At 44.9% G+C, this 22,222-nt stretch overlaps 1 long non-coding RNA gene across 1 annotated transcript in view; it reads left to right on the forward strand.

Moving 5' to 3' along the window:
* Positions 1 to 22,222, forward strand: part of LOC135911009 (uncharacterized) — a 158,404-nt gene that overhangs the window by 83,100 nt on the left and 53,082 nt on the right. The window contains exon 2 of the long non-coding RNA XR_010567178.2: positions 1,115 to 1,155. This is a non-coding gene — a long non-coding RNA (uncharacterized lncRNA). The remainder of the gene's footprint in view (positions 1 to 1,114; positions 1,156 to 22,222) is intronic.

Genomic DNA, 22,222 nt, shown 5'->3' on the forward strand with positions numbered 1-22,222 from the left:
CAAAGCTAAAGAAACACATCATAAAATAACATATATATAATAGATACTCAAAGCACAACATGTCACTATAAAAAATATAGTGTATCATTTCACAAGCTATACTTCGAACACAAAATCTCACAGGAGAAATATTTACACATATCACTACTTCAAAACAAAAAAAATACAACATACTGTGCGATCATCACCGTATAAAAACGTTATAGTCACTTTTCATCCCACTACTGGTTGGCAGGCATTCTCAGATCATGAACAGCAGGTTGCCATTATCCCTCAAGAGGAAAGTGTATAATAGCTGCGTCTTACCAGTACTCACCTACGGGGCAGAAACCTGGAGGCTTACGAAAAGGGTTCTACTCAAATTGAGGACGACGCAACGAGCTATGGAAAGAAGAATGATAGGAGTAACGTTAAGGGACAAGAAAAGAGCAGATTGGGTGAGGGAACAAACGCGAGTTAATGACATCTTAGTTGAAATCACGAAAAAGAAATAGGCATGGGCAGGACATGTAATGAGGAGGGAGGATAACCGATGGTCATGAAGGGTTACGGACTGGATCTCAAGGGAAGGGAAGCGTAGCAGGGGGCGGCAGAAAGTTAGGTGGGTGGATTAGATTAAGAAGTTTGCAGGGACGGCAGGGCCACAAGTAGTACATGACCGGGGTAGTTGGAGAAGTATGGGAGAGGCCTTTGCCCTGCAGTGGGCGTAACCAGGCTGATGATGATGATGATGACTGGTTGACATTGTGACTGGTCCTTAAAGATAAAATTATATTGTAGCAACAAGTCGACGTTTTAAATTGCAACTCCAGGAGCCCAACAGCTTCACGGAATACGCCTGTTTTTCTCCTAAGAGAACAAGTTAGAGCGTCCCTCTCAACTTTTTTTTTTTCGTTATCCTAAGAAAGGCTCAGTGCGCTTCAAATTCGAAGGCACAGTCCATATTAGCTTAAGTGTCCACTGCACCGGGCTGATTTTAGCGCGCGTCAGTTGTTTATGGTACCACGTGACCACCACATCCGATATCCGGGATTCCGTGATATAGTCTGCTTCCTGAGTTGCCGTCTTGTTCGGATTGTTGCTTCGTAGCCTCACCAAATGTCCTGTATTGCAGCACTGGTATCCTGTTTCCAGTCCGAAGCCACGCTGGATTTGGTGAGCGTTTTGAACTGGTCACATTTAAACACCCAAATAGTTGCTTAAGCTCTGGAAATGCTGAGGTTCATAACGAGGTATAGCTCGTGGCCACCCGAGCTATACCTCGACGGTAGACGTGAGTGCTGCAGTACACAAGGTTATAGACAGAAATGAGTGTACTGTAATTACTGGTCGACAGCTATCGATTACAGAAAGAAGGGGCTAAACTTCTCTCGGTAATCGTTTTCTAACACCAAGAACGCCCTAGACAACTGCCAACGAGATCCGCAGAAACACACGAGATAGAGAGCGATAAATGAGGTGCCAACTGCAGGGAGCTTAACCGGAAGATAGATATCCAGTTTGCTACCCTGCACTGGCGAAGGAGTGAGGGGAGACAGAAACATAACAGAGGAAAACACACGCAGAGAAATAGAGAAAGATACAGAAATATACGTGTACAAAATAAACGTATAAGGAGAAAAAAATTAAAATTTATAATGTCATGTATTCAAGACCACGGAAGCGCTTCTAGAATGGCTTATTTGGTTTCCACAACAAGGTGAGTAACAAACATCAACAATATAAGATTCAATGAACCGAAAAACAAGTCTGTCGCTAGCTTACTGTATTTTGTGAACAATAAAGAAATGGTTGAAAACTACGTCGAAACTAATAGCCGGAGGAGCATTCCCAGCAAGACAGCTTGCGCAGGGCGCAGCGTCTTGGGGGCAGGGCCATGCCAGGCACCCCATTTAGCCGGGGCACTTTTCCAGTACATAGAGCTGGTGAGTCCACAGACGTGCGCTAAACGGTTGCAATACGCTGAATTGTAGGCGTTCGTGGCTGCAAAGTAGCGCCAAATGCAAATAGGCTCACTGAAGCTCGCGGGGTGTAATTGCTTGGCGCGCTGGTAATAAGCGGGGGCGACTCCGTTCTCCAAAACACCTGAGGCCAGGCAGGCGTGGACGTGAACGAATCTGCTAGATTTGCCGCCGCCAGCAACGGTGCACTCGCAACCTGGGACCTGGATAGCTATGCTGGTGTTGCGACCCCCCGCCGCCGCCCCCCCCCCAAAAAAAAAAGAAGAAAAGAGAAAACACTGGAAACAGCCTTGCGCTACTTGGCCGCATATAGGACTGTTGTCAGCAGTGAAAACACTGCCCGCTGGTCAGCTTTGTGAGAATAAGGTTTGTGAATTCGGCCAAATTCGCAAAGCTTTCCGTTTGTAGGTGAACTTTTGTATGGGCCAGCCGCCTTTGCTAATATGTTCAGTATCAGGATTGGCCGGCATTTGCTCCTACGGCAAACTATAGCGCAAGAGCTTTCCGTGAACACGGACCCAGGGGCCGAATCCGCAATATTCTCGTCCTTTAGTGCTGCTTCCCATTGCCCGTCTGCCTTCTCTATTCACCCGAAAAAATACATTTCCCGCTTTCGATTACTCACTGGATAAGAACCCCGTCACACGCACCAACTCATACAAGTACCTCGGCATTCTCCTTACACCTAACCTGTCATGGTCCACGCATATCGAAAAAATAACTGCTAAAGCCTCACATACGCTCGGTTGTCTTGCTCGGTTGTTTTCCTCACTACAAATGTAATCCCACCCCTTATGTAACACCCCCTGAAATGGGGGTCTTTAAGGAATAAAACTGAACTGAACTGAACTGAAACGTAACCTGCGCGATGCTCCTGCCCTCACCAGAAAAATCGCCTATCAGTCATTCGTAAAGCCACAACCGGAATTCGCAGCCCCTATATGGTCACCTCATCAAGCAAACCTAATCGCGACTCTCGAGTCAGTCCACAACCGCGCCACCCGCTTCATTGTCGGATATTATCAGCGCGACTCTAGCGTGACTAGCATTAAGTCATCTTTATCCCTCTCATCTTTTGAATCACGAAGAACCATAGCATTGCTTTGTCTATTTCACAAAATAGTCCATAGTACGCGCCCGTCTACCCTGCCTCTCACTCGTCCATGTCGTACATCTTGGCGTCTGCATAATCATCTCAGTTTCCAGCGTATCTTTGCCCGAACCAATGATTTCAATTCTTCCGCGTTACCACGAATAACCTACCAAACGACATAGTTGACATTCTTGACCATGTACTCTTCAAAGCACGCTTATGCATATTGCTTCCATAATTCATCACAACTAAACCATACTGCGCGCCTAAGTAAATACATTTGGCGAAGTTGTATAGTGTTGTTTGTTTGTTTTGTTTGAATGTTTGTTTTGTATTGCGTTAACATTGTTAGAGACTTGTTCTTTCCTCTTCACCAGCTACCATTTGTATAATTTCTTGGTACTCCTTTTTTTTTGATACTTCACACAGTCGTTTTGTTTCATTTATCTCGTTGTTTATATTTTTAGATATTTGTTCTTTCATGTTTACTCGCTAACAATGTATAATTTCTTAGTACTCTTTTCTTTTTGCTAATTCCCTGAATGCTCCCCTCACGCAATACTCCTTCGGAAGCCTTTGAGGTAACTGAATAAATAAATAAATAAATAAATAAATAAATAAATAAATAAATAAATAAATAAATAAATAAATAAATAAATAAATATCTACCACACCTTGATTGGCTGCCATGTTTTATTACGAACAGTTTTAGCGTAAGAACATTTTTGTGAATGCAGGCCCAGATCTGGCTGAACATGGTATAGGTCTGAATTAGCTGCTGATATATGTTAAAACTGCGAGCGAGAAGGATGAGTGGAACCAGTGACTTGCTTATTTTGTTGTTGTTGTTGTTTTTAATTGACAGCTAGATAAAGCCAACATAAACCCAATGATAGGGGAAATTAACTATGTTCTTAATTGAAATGTAGAAATACTTAGGTGAAGGGAGATGAAAGCGGAAGAAAAAACAACTTGCCATTATCTGGAGCTGAACGTGCATCTACCGCATGACTCGCACGATCGAGTTACTGCGGAGGCTATATTTACGTCCACGCGTACGAAGCCTGCTTCTGAAAGTTTTATAGCCAGCAACCCTCATGCCCATAGAGACGCATGTGTAACATCCTATCAACCGCAGGTATCACGTATATACTTGAAGTTCGGAGCAGGCCAGTAAAGCCTCGCACACTGTCCCAAGGCATTACGGCTGCCAGAGTCGAGACCATCGGTATGCAATACGCGAGGAGAATGTGAGGAGGCGTGGGCTCCTCGGTTCTATTGTCTATCTTTTCTTTTTTCTTTTCATAGAAAATATTGACTTCATCTTAGTCCGAGATCACTTTTATTAAAAAACGAATTTCCAGTTGCGCATTTCACTAATTTTTTTTATTTCATTAGAGGGAAACTTTTTTTAATATGTTTTATTACAATATCCTGTAGAAATTTAGATTCGGATATATATCCTTTGAGAGGAAGAATTGGGACATAAGGTTATGAGACGAGCTTGAAAGAAATCTCGGCCCCCTCCTGTGCGACATCAGCAAAATTTTGAAGTGCTTCGCTTAGCGAAAACATTTTTCCGGCGAAAATATTTGCCACAGACTGCGGAACACAAGAAGAGGCACGACATCTTGAAATATAATCTAACGTTGCCTAGCGGCGCGTTCGAAACTCTAAGTGTATAATGAACATGAGAACTTATTCTGTAATGGTCAATTATTGATTATGAGCAGGTATTAACAAAACTTCCTTACCACGTGCCATCCGCGATTGGCCGTCAGCGCGGTGATCATGTCGTTATCAGGCCGATTACTATCATGAGTAGGCAGGGCTAGGATGTCGATCAGTGAAAAAACGCGCCTATACGTAAAATAAGTTTCATGAATTGGGGGTTTGGGTCCGTATTCACAAAAACATTATTGCGTTATAACTGTTCCTAAAAGGAGATGCCGGCAATTGCGATGTCGGTCTTATTCTTAGCGAAGGCAGTCAGACAACGGCAGGCAGACTGCACTTGCCAACGAAAACTTTTGTGCGTTCAGCTCCTGGCATTTAAATTATTAATTCACACAGGTTTTTTGCACAAACCTTTCTCTTTTTACACTACTCTCCTTTTTCGTATTAATGGTCAAGGAGTCGGACCATCCTCAAGCGAAAACCATCTTTCACAACATTCCCACACGCTTCAATGCCACTGATAAATCTTACTGACCTAACATTACCTCTCTCGAAAACTTTCTGAACAACGGGTGTTTACGGTATCAACAATAAATAAATAAATAAATAAATAAATAAATAAATAAATAAATAAATAAATAAATAAATAAATAAATAAGCCATGACTAGTAGCCGATAACCTCCCGTACAAAATAAATAAATATTTTCGAACGATTTACAGTTGTTTGGATGCATTGAAAAGCAGATAAATTTCAACTACTGCTAGGAGTAAGAAGTCCTGCAGATGGGCTCGCTTTGTGAAAGTCTGCCTTAGCTATGTGGTGCGTGGACATTGATTAGAGTTTGAAAAAAAAAAACAGCGTGGAATTGTCTTTTTTCTGCGCCAATGCTGGTGATTCTATTGCTTTGGCTGTGGGGAAAGAATTATTAATCCAAGGAAGCTCTCCGAGTACAGAGCTTGCCCAAGAGTCAAGGAGCTGTTGCCAATTTCCCTCTGGCCTGAGAGGGATGCAACGCGCGATGCTGCATCCTTGGATTATGTGCTCGCTGGCAGCTCTCCAAGCGAAAGACAAGACCAGGTGCCGCCTTTTTCTGCAGGACGGGTTATAAACGACGACCTATATTGGTGTCATCTCAAGCCTACAATAACGCTAAAGATGTAGGGCGACACGGAACGACGGCTGGAGCGAGTCGGCAGCCGAGGCAGACAAAAAACGAGCTTACCAATTCGATAAAAAATCTACCACACAGAATGACTGACAAAGCAGTGCGCTAATGAATGAAAGATTGCAAGCTCCATGCATAAGCGACACCAGGTGAATTACCGTGGTGTAACGTGCAAAAAAGAGCATAACGGGAGTACACGAGAAAGTATTTCAAGTATTTTAAGGTACCCTGAATCCTCCGGGCTCCCTAGTGGCCCAAGGTGGTGACGTCAAAGGACCATAAGGTTGAACAAGAAAGAAAATATTGCAAATTGCACTGCAAGGCCAACAAGCAAAGCAAACTTGCTTGTTAATAATCCCGCAGAGTTCGAGAGACCGTTAATCTTTCGTAAACGAAGCAGTACTTGAGGACAAAATTAATTCACTTCCAAGTTATCATTTTAATGAGAAGTGAGCCTACGAAATTGAGGGTACACATAAGCTTGTATGTATTACGCTTGAACCTGAGCCCGCTTCGCCTATATCTTATGTGCGGTGCCGCGCTGGAGTCGCAGCCGATGTGGAGGAATTACAGTGGAAAAAATGGTGGGGAGGTAGAGCAGGACAATGGCCTGCAATACATGAGACATTGTAATGAGTCAACTTCACGAATTGATGTTGACGTATGTTTGTTGTGCAAAAGACACAGGATGAAAGAAAGGCCTCTGTTCTCTGCGTCCGTCCTCTCGTTTCTTTCGTGTCTTTTGCATCATTCACAAGTATGCACTATATCACAAAAGGGGGAATCCACCGCAGTGCTTAGTGGCTATGGCATTGTGCGGCTCGTATGAAGTGATTGGTTCGCCTCCAAGTCACAGTGCCCACATTACAATTGGGGTAGAATACCAGTCCGCTCGAGTACAAGGCTTTGGTTACACATTAAGGAACCTCCAGGTGATTCGAATGAATCCGGAACCGTCCACTGCGCGAGGGTTCCGAAGGGTACGGTACCATCGTCTGGTATACCCTGCGTTGCGTCGGGGCGTTGAATTCCAGTAGCCAATAAATAAAGAGGCAAATGTGCTGATATCTAGAGCACAACTTTCCCCAGCACTTATTCTGCTGGCCATATAATGCAGTGCCGTTAAAATAACCTCTGCTCAACCACTTGCCATTTTCTTTCAAGCTCCTGTTCAGAGCTAGGTTTTTACAGCCGATGCTTGAAAGCTTAGAAGGCCAGGCATTGTGCACGTGCCTAGAACTACATCGGTGCGCCTCAACCCGTGACACAATCATAATCGAAGTAAACCATCCGATCCGAACCTGCGTCAAATATGACAGCGTCAGTGCGGACACTCAACAGCTCTGTCGAGCTTCCAGTCATTATATGGCTGCTTTGCCAACGCACAGACCTCAAGTAACATTTTCAGAAGTTGTCGTGCGTTATGAAGGCTACCTTTGGATTAATTTTACACCAGCAGTGAGACCTTTTTCACTCCTGTGGTACCCTTCGACAACCACAAGTGTGCCTCATGATTCGGGCGATTGATAAGGAGGGCGGTCATTCAACAGCGGCGCTACATGGATGGAGGCACACATTCACACCAATGGATCGGTCTCCACGTAGTGTCGCTCTCATACGGGCAATATTTTGTTTTTCATTTTCTTTCATTTGATTTACTTATGCCCGGGAGGCCCGAAGGCATTACCGAGAGGAGTGGTGGGGTTAAAAAAACACAAGAGAAACTCGGGATTATGCAATGTTAGGTAATAATTCGTGAAAACGAACAATGCCATGCGAAGTGTTCTTGGTCATACATGGAAGTCCTGGTTATACAGTGCTAGCTAATGATTCACGAAAGTTGGCAATGTCTTACATGGAAGTGATTGATCCGCGAAGGTGATTCCAGTCCTCCGAGGTACGTGAAGTAAATGAGTAGAAGCAAACCTTAGAGGGCGACATAGATTAATACCGACCTTATCACTATGGTCAATGAGCGAAGAAACATAAATGAGTGGGGAAATTAGACCAATTCGGAGCTGTGGGCTATGGTAATAGATTGTAGGAAACAAACAAAGACTGGAGGTATTGTGGCGGGATGCAAGTGAGGACAATTCGAGGGCTCTTTCCATGGACGTGACAGTGACAGTGCGGTTATAGTTGTTAGTAATGAACCCGGCGCCCTTCTTTTGCCCAAGTTCAATTACAGCAACAAGTTTACTAGAAAATGGATCCGGTATAGAAGCCGCATATTCAAGTTTACTTCTGACGAGAGTTTTGCAGAGAAGAAATTTGAAAGAAGAGGGAGCAGAATATATGTTACGGCAAAACTAGCCTAGGATGCGGTTCAAATTGTTAATGATGCTGTAAATGTGTAATGTCCACTTAAGATCTGAACTAGTGTGAGCGCCGAGATAGTGGTAAGAAACAGGTTCCAGGGCCGTGTTATTGAAAACAGGGATTGGTAGCGGCAGTACATGTTAAGCGGAGAGCTTTGCACTTATTGTTAGGATTCGCTGCCGTAATCCATGTTTGCACCAATTACAAACAGTATCTAGATCCCTTTGTAAGACAGCGGTGTTGTTATCGTCCCTAATTTCAAGAAATATAGCACAGTCGTCAGCAAACATGTGAACATTAGAAGAAACATAATTCTGAAGTTCGTTAATAGATATTAAGAAGAGCATTCCACGCAATGAACTCAGGGCGGTTAGTAAGGAAGTACTCAAACCACGTAAGGAGATGGGGGATCTGTATTTATTTGCTTAGATTAAAAAGTAGCCGTTTGTGACACACCTTATCAAACACATTCGAGTAATCAATAAAAATGCAGTCAGCTATGGAAGAACGGTCTAAAATTATCTGAAGTTTATCAGTGAAGGAAAGAAGCAGAGTTTCTCAAGAAAGCGACTTGGGAAAACCATGCCGTGCAGATGAAAAGAACGAGATGGAATGAAGGAACTTCGTCAGCTTGTGGAGTGGAAATACCTTCCTGATCATCCAGTCTGCAGGAATGCTATGCGTGTCAAGTGACTGCTGAACATTTTTTGAAAGAATAAGAAATGAATACAAAGCAGTACTTCTTCAAAACTACGCATTAATGAGGTCTGCACCGGGGCTAGGCGACAACTTAAATGACTCGAGGCCACGTGGTTCAATGATTATTGAGTCCATAGTATCGCACTCTTGTGATGGGAAGATGGAAAGGGAGGTGTTCATGATGGAAAAGCGCTGCTAAAACAGAGACTTAGGAAGGGCACAGGACAAAGCGCCACTAACAACTGGAAATTTTATTTAGGAAAGGAATGCTTATATACAGAATGAATGTACGTCACCACGAAGTCACTATCGTTGAAAATCAGAATGTAACTCGAGATATTAAGACCGAAACCCATAAGCCGGAAATGCCGTTCCGAACTAATTTCTCGGAAAGTGGGTCTTGGCTTCACTTGGTCTCTGGTTTTCTGCAGAAGCGTTTGAATTCGCATAACTGTTTTGATCCGTTTATAGTTCCCAATTCCACGGAAGTCGTACACTAGTTCAGAACCAATGGCGTCAGAATTTGTGATGGTTTAAGTATTAATGTCACTCACCTTTACTATTCCATTTCTCGTACTCCCTTACTACAAGATATCAGAGTGCATCATACACAACAATGACGAAGTTGCCTTTCGTAATGCCAGTGCGGCGTCTGTTCAAGGAGTTTTGGAGTTGCTGGCACTGTATCTCAGGTCCGCATTGCTATGGTGGGAAAAGGGGGTGTACGTCCAGAAAGACGGAATATGTGTTCGGTCTCGTGTTGCCCGGTCCTTTGCAATATATTTTTAAGCAAAGTGGATAGAGCTCGTGATAAATAACTAGATGGCATAGATCTAAAGTTGTTCAGATTAGGTGGCGGACTACCTCGTTTTCGTGAAAGATAATCCTAGTAGCAGCATGCTTGTGAATGTATTGACGACCTTTAAGGAAAAAGGGTTCGCCCTTCAATTTACCTTTGATGTACCGAATGAACGTCAAATCCAGTTTTTAGATCTGAAAATTAATTTCCGGCCAATTAAAACTTGCTGAGTGTACCATGCTAGAAGGGCAAAACATTTGCTGAGCTATGAATCGGTGCATTAGAAGTTAGTAAAGAACGGCGTAGCGACTTCCTGCATAAAATCAGCTCTGACGAAATCTTGCGGGCATTTAGCGGAACAAAGCGTTTCTACCGAGACAGACTGCTTAAGAAGAGCTGGTCTTCCAGATGAGCGCATTTTCTTGGCTTGTGGAAAGAATCGCCGAGAAATAAAAATGGCAAAGAGCAAAACACGGAGCGTGGGTGATGAGGTCGAGTATAGGGCAAAAAAGATAACGGTTATGTTCCATACCTGCATAAAACTTCACATCGCTTGAAGAAAGTAGCGTCCAGGTATGCTGTGCATGGAGTGTTCTCAGCCCAAAACAAATTGACAAAGATAGATCCAGCAGTGCAAAGGTCGATAACGAAAGAAAGAAGCGCAACCAAGGATGTCTTCGGCATCAAACATGTGAAAACATTTGGTAGGTATACTTTTGCTCAACATTTGCTCAGCTAAACATTTGCTCAGTGGAAAAAAAAGATGCTGTATGGAGTATTCTTTTCAAATGTGGAAAAGAATACGTCGGCCAGACGGACCGATGCCTGAACGTTCGCCTTCGCGAACATCAAAGTTGTCTGAAAGGGGCACAGTACTCGCATTTAGGAATCAACTGTAGCGAGCGTACGTGCAAACCTAAGTTTGGTCACACGATTATCATTGACACAAACGCGAAGCGACCCGTAAGAGAGATCATTGAAGCATATCGCATTAAGGGAGGGAGGCTTGTTGTGCCAGACAGCCGTCTATTCTGCTTTCGAACTCCGAAGTTCTTTTTTTGTATGAAAACTGAGAGGCCTTTGTGTCTTAGACTTAAAAAGAGGGTTGTACACGTACTTTGGTTGTAATTGAAGGAACTCGTGTTTCGGTCTTGACATCTCGCGTTGCATTCTGATTTTCAACAATAGTCGCTTTTTGGTGACGTACATTCATTGTGCACATAAGAGCTCCTTGTGCACATTCATTGTGCACATAAGAGCCCTTCGCCATTTATCAAAAACATTCTTGAACCAGCCCCACTTCGCCTGTCTGTCACGCGACGTCACGAAAACCGCAATAGCTCCTCACCTGATATGACGTGAATACACTGATTATGCATGACTGGAAAGAACAAAAGCAAAATTGTTGTTTAAGATTCGACGCGTTTTCGCCATTAGCGCTCGGCTATTGGTCAAACGTTTTCGGGCTGCAGGCATTTCACCTGCCTGTCACGCGACGTCACAAAACCACGAAAACTCACCACGTCAAAGTGACGTGTACGCGTTAAAGATGCATTAATATGCCGAACAAAACTGAGTTTTCTTTTGAATAGGCACAGCCTGCCCCATTACGAAAGGAATAAAAGATGGCTGCCACCGATGGCTCAGGCACTGGCTACTCACACCAGTCGGAGAGCGTGGATTTATTTGCATACAATAAAGCTTTTTTATGTGGCTGTGTAGCGTTTTCGAGCACTTTCGGCATGTTTACAACCTCGTTTTGCCAACTATTGTTTGCTGAGGATCCGTTTTAGCGGCGTTCTTAAACTTCCGCTGCATGCGGCCGCGATTTTCTACCACCCACCGCAAGCTCAGTAAGGGAAAGCGGACCAATCCCAGACGCCGGCACCACCCTCTTGATTCGGTTATCGATTTTCAGTGCAGTGGCTCGGCCCCATAGAATCCCTCTTCACTTGAGCGTGCTCCTCACCCCTTGTCAGAAAATTAGATAAGACAAGCCGCTCAGTGTAGGCAATGTTATTCGCTTTTAAAGCAAACAAAAGGGTATGAACGAGGACAGCGTTTTTTTGGTCTGTTCAGACAACCCTGCGGGTGACCGCCCGATGCGTTGCGTCGGCGGTTACACAAATTTGACGTCAGGAGATTGGAACAAAAACATATTGGAATAGTTTTACGTTATAGGGCCCCTGGTTACGTGAAAGAAGCTTCTTTGTTTCCTAGCTTTAATTCATTTACGTAGGCACGATTGACACTGTTGTAGACGTCCCAATGAGCTCCTCCGAAATCATGCACACTTGGCGGTACGATATGCCTGTTTCTTCTTTTTCGCCTGTTGTGCCAATGTTTTAACTTGGCCTTGTATCAATGGGTTTCTAAATTAAAAGAGAAATTGCACAGAGGGACACACCTATGTGTTAGTTCGTGCACCTTAGTCTTGAAAAACTGCCAGTCATCTTCAACGGAACGTTTATCAAAGTCATCAAATAGTCGACGAAGTAAATTGAAATCTAGCAGTTAATAGCTTAAAAAATACCTTTACTGTAGTTGAGGATTATTTTTCTGCATGCACGAGGCTTTGAACCAAAGATATTAATGGTAAATTCCGATACTAAATTATCCCGTAAGCCTGGAATGCACAGAATATTAGACTCAAGCTATGGACATAATGTCAGTACTAAATATAGTGTTAAGGGGTCTCTTTAAACATTCAGGTAGGCGTGGGGACTAAATGTGTTAGCGAGAACAGTTAACCAAGGTTCAAAAATACTGCTGGTTTCATTGGACGGTGGATTGGATGCAGGAGGCACAGAAGACTAAGATAAGTTAGAAAAATTAAACTCACCCATAGGGAAAACAGGAGCACTCGGAAACTTCGTGCAAATAAGGCCAAGTACATCATGAAGTTCACTAACACAGCCAGAAGAATAGGAAGCAGGGTGGTAGCACACGCCAACGATGAACTTGCGATGGCTTGATTCGGCGCATGCCTAGACAGATGCAAACTGAGAATTGACATTATTAAGGTGAAAATGTTTTTTAATGGCTATCAGTACACCGCCACCAACATCTGTAGTTCGCTCACCACAATGAAGTTGCGAAACGCTAAACAGAGTTTAAAAATTTCATGGTCGTAAATGTTAGGGTGCAACCAAGTTTCGGTTAAGGCAACAACGTCTGCTTCAGGAGAATCAATTAAAGAATTAAAACAGTCCCTTTTGTTGAGTGCAATGCGTGCGTTACCAAGGAATACATTTACACGTGTGGCTGAGGAAACACCACGTTCCCTCGCACACTCCAATTGAGATGCGTTGCGCGGCTCCCTGGGTACGTGTGCGTGGCTAGATTTATAAAGGCACTTGCGCGGCCGTAAAGCTGCTCGAGTTCCTTGATGCTGTCTGTCGCTGAGTCATACATGAAGCATTTGTTGTTAATACGTAGCTTTTTGCTTTTTAGTCGAAATGAGCAAGGCTCTGGGTGTGCTTTGGCAAGGTCAAGAGGCATTTTTTTTCTTTGCCGCGTTGGGATGGAAAAATTCTCAGACACAAAAATGTTTAGTGGCTTCAGTTTGGACAGCGAGCAAAGTGCGATTTTATTTGTTTTGAAATCTTTTGAACACCATGATGAGTGGGTGGCATTTTGAATTCATGAAAACACCCAAACGATGAGCGCGTTCAACGACACTGGACGGCATCTAATTTCCCAGGGCAAAAGAAATCGCAGCAACAGTATTTCGCTCAGTTTGTTGCCGGGATTCACGGCTATCAAGAATGCCGTGAATTATCAAATTGTCATGCCTTGAGCAATCTGCATCTGAGACTCAGGTTTATCTTGCTGCCATTTCAGCTGTTAAGTAGCATTGCGGACATAGGTTAAATCAGTCCAAACATTTTCGAGCAGTATGGCCTGGCTCTCGAGCATATCGAGATGTTCGAAAATGTTCGTTAGTTTAGATTGAATGGCTTCCTAGATAGACTTAATAACCGTGACATCAGACCTCAGGTCTGTCTGTCATCGGGCAAGCTCTGTGGTCTGTTTTTGATGTCTTTTAGCATCTGGAACATTTTCACCCGCTGTGGTTGCTTAGTGGCTATGGTGTTGGTCTGCTAAGCACGAGGTCACGGGATCGAATCCCGGCAAAGGCGGCCGCATTTAGATGGGAGCGAAGTCGAAAACACCCGTGTACTTAGATTTAGATGCACGTTAAAGAACCCCAGGAGATTCAAATTTCCGGACTCCCCCACTACGGCGTGCCTCATAACCAGATAGTGGTTTGGGCACGTAAAACCCCATAATCTATCTAACATTTTCAACATTCGCTCAGTTGTATACCTCCGTTATGGATAGACACTGCAGGATTAGATCGAGGGCCAGGGCTTGTGTGGACACCGCCTGATTGAAGTAACAGGGCCGCGACATCAATACGTTCAGGCAAAGTAAAAAAAAAAATAACACTTGGGCATGGGAGGAGCACTAAGCAGTCAGGTACAAATGTCAGATCCCTTAGCGTAAAGAGCGAATTGGTTACGCACCTGCGGAACACTGAATTTCAAAACTTTAGACATGCTGCCAGAATGGCCGCTCCCATGCCCGCTGGAAGGACGTACGTAGCGTCGGCTGTTTAAATGCCAGGCGGGCGCGTGGGGCACTCTTGCAGCTGTCCTCTGCAACGTAAAAGCCAGGTCACTGATGCTCTCACTGTCGATGTCAGCCTTAGATGATACGTTGTCGATACCAATATTGTGCACGGCTTGGACAATTGGCAAGCTGTAGACACGCGCCGGCAGAAGGCACAAGTGACAAGGGGCAGAAGAACCTGCAAAGCGTAGGCTTTGAAAACTTGAGAAATACTGTCAGATTGGTCGATCCCATGCCAACTACTTGTCACAATCAAGTTCATCCTCATATGACAATGTCTACGGTAACAGAACTTGCTGCCCTGCGTGATGGTGTTAATTGTACCCCGCGATCACAACCTCGAATATGGGTCGTGTTTTGTGATTCCAATGCCGCCCAACGACAAAAGACACATGAGCAACTGCTATCCGAGATTAAAGAAATTATCCATCAAGATAACTGTAATGGACATGACATCATATTCCACTGGGTACCGAGTCAATGTTGCGTCGTTGGTAACAAACTTGCTTATGATGCTGTCCAGTCAATCCAGAAAGGAACCCGGTCAGATCCTGTACCGGTGTCAAAAACGGACGCTGCCAGTGGTCTTCATTTGCTTGCTACCACCAAGAGGCAAGCCTAATGGAACCACCCTGGTGACAGATTTGGCCTTTTCGTATTGGCACCCATTGCTGGCACCGAACCAACACAAAAGTTGTGCTCTATGAGTTACTAGGGGCATTTTTAAACACTAGTTTGCGCCAAAATATTTCATTTTCTTTTCAGTTTCACGGAGAACATCGTCATCATAATGCCGTAAAGCTAAAAAAAGTATGATATTGTTACAACAGGCACTTGAGAGACATGGCGCAAAGGAAGACGAAGACGGGCATCTGGGTTTGGCACAAGCTAGTTTCCATCTTGGCCTCTGGCTGCGCTGCTCTTGTAAATACAATGTAATTAGTTCCTTGGTTTTTGTCTCTCCTCACTTAACACCCGCGCGTAACGACATCAGGGTGACGGTGATTGGCCGTAGCGAAGATTCGAAGCAGGGGCGTCAGCGGTAGTACGAACCTGGCAAGAATCATAGAAAGCAGTAGGCACAGAGTTACAGAAATATTCACAGTTGTATGTCGGAGACGAAGTTGGCTATCGGTTGTGGCAGTGACGAGCGATGTGGCCAGTTCTGCAGCAGTGGAAAGAGATGGGCTTGTCGTCAGAGATGCGCCATTCAGACGGGTTGCGGGATGCGGCGGGAACGAATTGTCGCGGACTTGGAGGGCCGCGAGAAGTGCTGCACGCTAGGTTTGTGGGTCGATGAGCACACGGAGTTGAGACCCATGTTTTGAAATCCCTGTCGGACAATGGCCTGGATCATAGCAGTCGTCGCTGCTGACGGATCGGTCGGCATCGTGGTGTAGGCTGGCAAATAGGCGGCCTCGAGCTCGCGGTGACTGACACGAGGTACGTTGTCGCATGGTATTGGCTGGCGAGGATGGTCCTCACAAGTAGACGTAGCAGCGGTATTCAGCAGGCGCACGATTTGGGGCGTGACACGCCGGCTCTTGCCTTGTTCGAAGCAGCGGCATTCTTTGATGATGGCGTCAATAGTAGAAACGTTGCCGAAAACGAACAAGTTGAGCGCGTCGTCAGCGTTACCCTTTAATATGTGCGCCACTTAGTCTGTTTCAGGCATCTCGTCGTCAGCTTTGCGGCAAAGAGCCAGAACGCCTTGTACGTATGAGACGTAGGGCTCTGTGGGGCTTTGAGAACGAATAGCAAGGCTCTTTTTCCTGCGGCCGTGCGCCCGAGGGGATCGCCGAACAGTTCACGAAGTTTTTCTTTGAAAATATCCCAGCTTGTTCATTCGTCTTCGTGGATTCGGTACCCCACGCGTGGGGTTCTGCTCAGGTAAAAAACGACATTAGCGAGCATGATCATTGGATCCCACCTGTTCTTGGTTCTGACGCATTCATAAAGGTTATTCCAGTCTTCGACGTCAGTGCTGTCCAAGCCGAAAAACAGACCAGGTTTGCGAATCTGGGAAAGCGTCACGACAGGAGCAGTCTGAAGCGATTTCGGAAGCCACTACCCTACCTTGATGAAGTCTGGGAGCCTGCTTTAGTGCATACTGCATAACGCCTACAAAAGCTGGTTCATGTACCGTTTTGATGTCGGCTTAGACGCTTGTTAAATTTCATCTTGCTTCAGGGAACGAACGCTCTGTTTTAAAGCGCTTTGAACAATTGCTTGCATGCTGCTTATTAAACGTTCAAGTAAGAAGTCAAATTTAAGTTTCTCGTTTCAGGGGATGGCTGCCAAATTTGGGAATTGCAGAACGATTTCATATTGTCCTTCGAAACAAGCGATCTAAAGACTCAACATGGTAAATCAACAAGTAAAGCATGGCAGGATACGTAAGCAGTATCTTGTGAAACCATACCCTGACAAGGATTATGCATGGAGCAATAACTGCCGTAACGGGCATAGTTTGACTTGAGGAACTTTCTGCCCACTTCCTGCCCCCTAATATAAAGGACATTTAAAAAGCTGCAGCCCGTCACCGTTCGTCCTTAAAACCTGAGTAAGGAGTTGATTGGCTCCGAAACTTCGTATTTTAATAAATCCACTATTTGATTGGAGACGCTCCTATATTCTTAACTTGACTTTAACGTGCTAACCTGACCCGACACTCTTCCGTCTAACACTTTAGTGTGTATGTTCCAGATAATTTCTTATTGTAAATTAGACAATGGCTGTAGTGGTACCTCTCCTTTGCTATTACTCATCATCAGTTGGCCAGTCTATAGTGACTGAAAAGTTATCAGCACGATTTCTAAACACCATGAACACCATCCGTGGTGCCGTTTCCGATTATGATCTGATGGATCTAACCGAGACTGAATCATTGGAGTGAGTGAACCATTGGAGTGAGTGAACAATTGGAGGTTTGAGTGACTAGAATGTCATCAATCTCAAACGAATTGAAATGACGCGTAGTGGAAAAGAGATTCAAACTAAGCATTTACTTCTAACTTTCGCCTTAAGTGACCTGCCCTAGACTATCGAACCATGCTACGTAAAGCTCCGGGTAAGGCCGTATATTCCAAATCTCCTCCGATGCTTCAAATGACATAGACTAGGCCTCACTTCACAGACCTGCCTAGGCTGACTGACTTGCGCCAAATGCAGTGCCACTGAACATCCGGCTAAATGATGCGGAAACACTCCTCACTGTGCGAACTATGATGGCGCGTACGCCACGTACGTACGCCACGTACTCTCCGCATCTCAAAGACCTGAAAAAGAAACTGTAACGACTAAAGTCAAGGAGAACATATCATTCAAGGAGGCACGAAGGCGAGTGTCATACCTACCAAAGAACAACTGCTGAAGTGGCGTGTCAGGAGGCAGTTCCACAACGGCTTCCGGTGGCTCACAAGCACTAAGCCGGCGGCAACACCGTCGTCCCCTTGGCGGTTGCAGCCCGCCCTGCTCCGGCTCCCCAGGACCCATCAACCTCTGGGCTGGTTGCGCCTAGCTTTCTGTCTCTTGAGGTGAGGCCTTCAAGGCAAACACACTGTTGTCTAGCGCCCCGCACGAAGCAGCGGACACGACTTCCAGCCAGACCCCACGGCCAGTGCCTAAGGGGCGGCGAAAATCTCTCGAACACTCCTAAGAAGGAAAACCCCGCATCACGGGGTCCAGAAAGGGCGCTAGGGGATTGACTGATAGACGTCATGGACAAACATTAGTGGACAAACTAATGGACTGACTCATAAACGCCGCAACTCGCGGTGGAACAACGAATGTCAAAAGGGCCCCAGAAATCAAAACAAACCAAACATTGGGACTCCTTCGTAACTTTCCAACTGCCAAATACCTTATTAATTTCAAACAAGCTAAGTCGCAGGGCAGAAGAACACGTCGGCATGCTAAGAGAAAGGTACAAGAGTTGTGAAAGGTACATCCTACGTACACATCCTACACGAATGAGACGAAAGTGTGGAATAATGTAAATAAATTTGAAAGTCGGCAGTTCCTTCCTCTTTCCTTCGTAAGTACACAAGATGGAAGCCTGGACGATGAGATACATTTTCTTGGCGATCAATTTGCACATCTCTCTCTATTGCGTCACTCTCCTAAGACACTCCTCTGAGGTTCAAAGAACGCGCAGAGCAACGGCCCCTTGAGCGCAAATGCGCACTATGAGGCTTGCAATTGCCCATTTAGCTTAGCTGAACTTAACGCCTCTCTCAATTGGCGAAACAGCTCGGCACCAAGTGTCGACCGTATTATGTATGTAATGGCACCCCGTTTCAGTAAGGTGCCCCCCCATAGGAGTAATGGTGCCAGCAATGATGTTCTCAAATGTCATAATTTGCATAACATCGGATATCTTGTCAGTGTTCGAAGTTAACCAAAAATAGGTAGGCATGTTGTTTTTGGGAGTCCACGGTAAAACCACAAATGAGGTAGTGCAGGGTGGCATCGGTTGTGCCTCTTTGGAAGTCAGAGAAGTGCAGAGCAAAATTAGTTTTGAAGAAAGACTTCGGAATATCGATCAAAATAAATAGGCGGCTAAAGTGCATAAGTATCTGTACCTGAAAAGCGTGGACAGAGAATGGAGGAAGAGATCAAGAAAGTTGGCAAGCAAGTACAGGGTAATTGAAAGTGTAAATCTACAACCAGGAGTCATCAAAAAGAAAGTGACAGAAACGTAGACAGAGTATTGAATGCAAAGAATGAAAGCAAAAAAGACCGTGGGGATTTGCAAGAATGAAAAAAAAATAGATTAGAAGGAAAAATCTATACGATAAAACAAAGATCAATGCCTTGCTATTTGAGGCTCTGGCTGGTTACCTAAGAGCAAAAACATACCGGAGCAAATATTCGCGAGAAGAAGAGGTATGTGTCTATTGCAGCAAAAAGCCGGAGACTGCTCAGTACCTCCTAATGGAATGCGAAGGGATTAACCCAGTAAGACCTGTAGGTAACTGACACCTTCCAGGAGCGCTTAGATTTAAAGTGGACGGAAGCATCAACCGGTCAGCCGTCGAGTTAAGCAAGAGACGTTGACGTGGAAAAAATCCAGGAAAGAGATTAGTACGACCGAATCTGTTACAGGGACAGGTAGCGGTGCAAGGTAAACAGAAAAGATTTCGAGGAAGAGGAAAGTGATTAAGGAGATATTACAAAAATGCCAGAATGAAAAATATATATAGCATACCTGATTATTTCAAGCAGGCTAGGTGAATATTTGGCACTCTCCTGTTTCGAAGGGGATCCCAATAAATCATCATCATCATCATCATATGATTAAGTGCCTACACTCTGAAACACTCAAAGCACTCTTCTCTATTTTCAATGCCTTGTGGGCGGCTTGGTACATTCCGTCTTAGAAAGAAGCTATTGTAATCCCTGTACTTAAACAAGGCAAAGACGCGTCCTTAGCCAGCAGTGACAAGACGAAATAGCTACATCCACAACGAAAGCCTGTAACTCTTCAATAACTATCGCTGCCACTTACTAGAGGTCATTCTTGCATAAAAAATAAGAAACCTTCGGCAGTCCATTTGGGACAGCGAAACATCGAAAACACTGCATTTAATCAAGTCGAAGGTAGGCAATTCGCTGTTGATATCAAAAGCGCGACGAATTAAAGTTTTTTTCTGTCGACTGAAAATGGGGCATACACATGGCACTTATTCTTAGCTGTGTGGTGATCCTCCCTTCCGTGGTAAATGTGGCGGGAGGCTGACCATTCTTCACGTTTTGCTGGAGTGTCGGGAAGCAGAAAGTTGAAGAGGAAAACCCCATTCTTCTAGCTTACCGACAGCATACCTCCTTTATTCAACGTTGTTTCTTGGGGAAGAACCGTGTTTTCAGACGAAAGCGGTTCTAAATTACTTAAATTATTGTAGCGTTTCAGGTTATTAGCCATAGTACATCCTCTCTCTAGAGAACACTGCTTCAATAGTTGGGTTCTGTAGAGCTCGCGCCTCCTGGCCTTTGCGCTAGGTAGTGCTACTGGCATAGGCATATTTTTAATCACATCCTTTATGGTAATGGCACATTTCACTAATCATCGTCATCATTTTAATGCTTATATGTTTTACGTACTTTACAGCAACTGGTCTTTAGGCTGTTTTTCGTTTTTTACAGCCAAGCTACATTACCACTCGCAGCTAATTTTTCAATCTCATTGACAATTCATTGTAACTGCTTACCACGTGTTTGGCGTTGTTATGTCAGATCCAGCCCTTGCGCCAACAAACACTACGCATTCTCAAAAAGTAAACCAAGATGTCCTCATGCATGCTCGCATGCCCGCACGGACGCGAACAATAGTAGGAAGCATTTCTGCGCCTTCATAAATTTATTGCATTACGGGTGCCCTTCATGTCGAAAAGTATCTTTAAACTATGAATATCACAAGCTCCGCCTAGCGTAAGGGCGTTAGTGGGGAGCCCAAGTTCGCAGACGTATACTTCGCACTCAATGCTTAGTTGCCACACCAACCCTATACCACATTACGTGGAAGTGCACACTACACAACATACAACACCTCGACACGAGAACCCCGAGGGAGCAATGGGAGGCACTGCTGTCCAGCTCGGCCCTCGACGACCAGCTCGAGCTGATACAGAGAGCTGAGAAGACGGCAAGAGCCAGCGGAGCCCTGCACTAGGGGCCCCGACCATTAGAGATTATTCTGATTATTCTTTTAATAAAGTTTATCTATCTATGTATTTATCTATGGGTGTTATCGAAGGGATGCTTGCATAACTGTAAATGCTTTGGACTCGCTTTGATGGCATGCGAGCTCATGGAAGCAATGAAGAAGACTTGCAATGCCCAACGCAGCAGCCGAAAGTCCTCCCGGGAGGAGACCGGCGGTCGTGCAACCGCCGAGCACGCTTTTGTTTCGAATGCTTTCACCCCAACATAACTCGTGAGGACTGAAGAATGCTTCAATTCAAGGCAGCGCAGAAGCTATAACTGGCCTGACGACTTGCTAGCGCCATTAATGATAGTTGAGCACGCCTGTACTGTCCTATTTACTTTGATCTAGTTGAGGCGATGTTTATCCTTACCCTATATAGGGAATACACAGGTCACTTAATACAAAGCCGGCTGTTCGAAAAACTATATACTTTCGGCATGCACTATATGACTTATTCACCGACCATGCGTAATGAAAACACGTCCTGTTGACTTTCCTTTAGCGCTTCTCTGGTCCGCGCTGACTTGCGCTGCTTCATTCCAAACGCATTTAATCCGTCGTAGGTTGTAGTGCGATTCACTCCGTACAAAATGCCCTACCGAAGCTTTTTTTTTATTTTGTTTGATTTCCCTTTAATAAGAAAGCGAGCGCCAAAAAGGACACACATTAGAAAATGACTTGCCCATTTTCTTCGTGAAGGCGGTTAGAGGAAGAAGATCAAAACGGAAAAGTGCGATAAAACAGAGTAGCGGCGGCAATGAGTTTACACCTACACTGCCTTGTCTGATGGAACAATGGCTAGGTGGCAGAAGCCACGTGGTCGGTGACCTTGGGCTGCGGCTTGCGCCGCAATTATTTCTGCATGGTCTGGATACTTCACCATTGCGCAAGGCGAGTGCTGCGCCTAGGGAGATCCCAGACTTATTCGTTTCGACACACTTGCGACACTGCGAGCTACTTGACGAAGCAGTGGGATATAGGAGTCTCAGAGGCCCTCCCAGGCAGTGTTTTTTGATGTCGAAAAGCGAATCATTCGGGAGGGAGGCAGCGAGAAAAGAGGGCATACGACCTCGAAGGAGGTGATCAATTTGCCAATCCAATGCAGCCGCTTCCCCTTCGCCGCGCATTGCATGCACGTGCATCGCACACGCGCCTTTATATCCCCC

Source organism: Dermacentor albipictus, chromosome 1 (assembly GCF_038994185.2).
Source record: "Dermacentor albipictus isolate Rhodes 1998 colony chromosome 1, USDA_Dalb.pri_finalv2, whole genome shotgun sequence".
Taxonomy (NCBI): Eukaryota; Metazoa; Arthropoda; class Arachnida; order Ixodida; family Ixodidae; genus Dermacentor; species Dermacentor albipictus.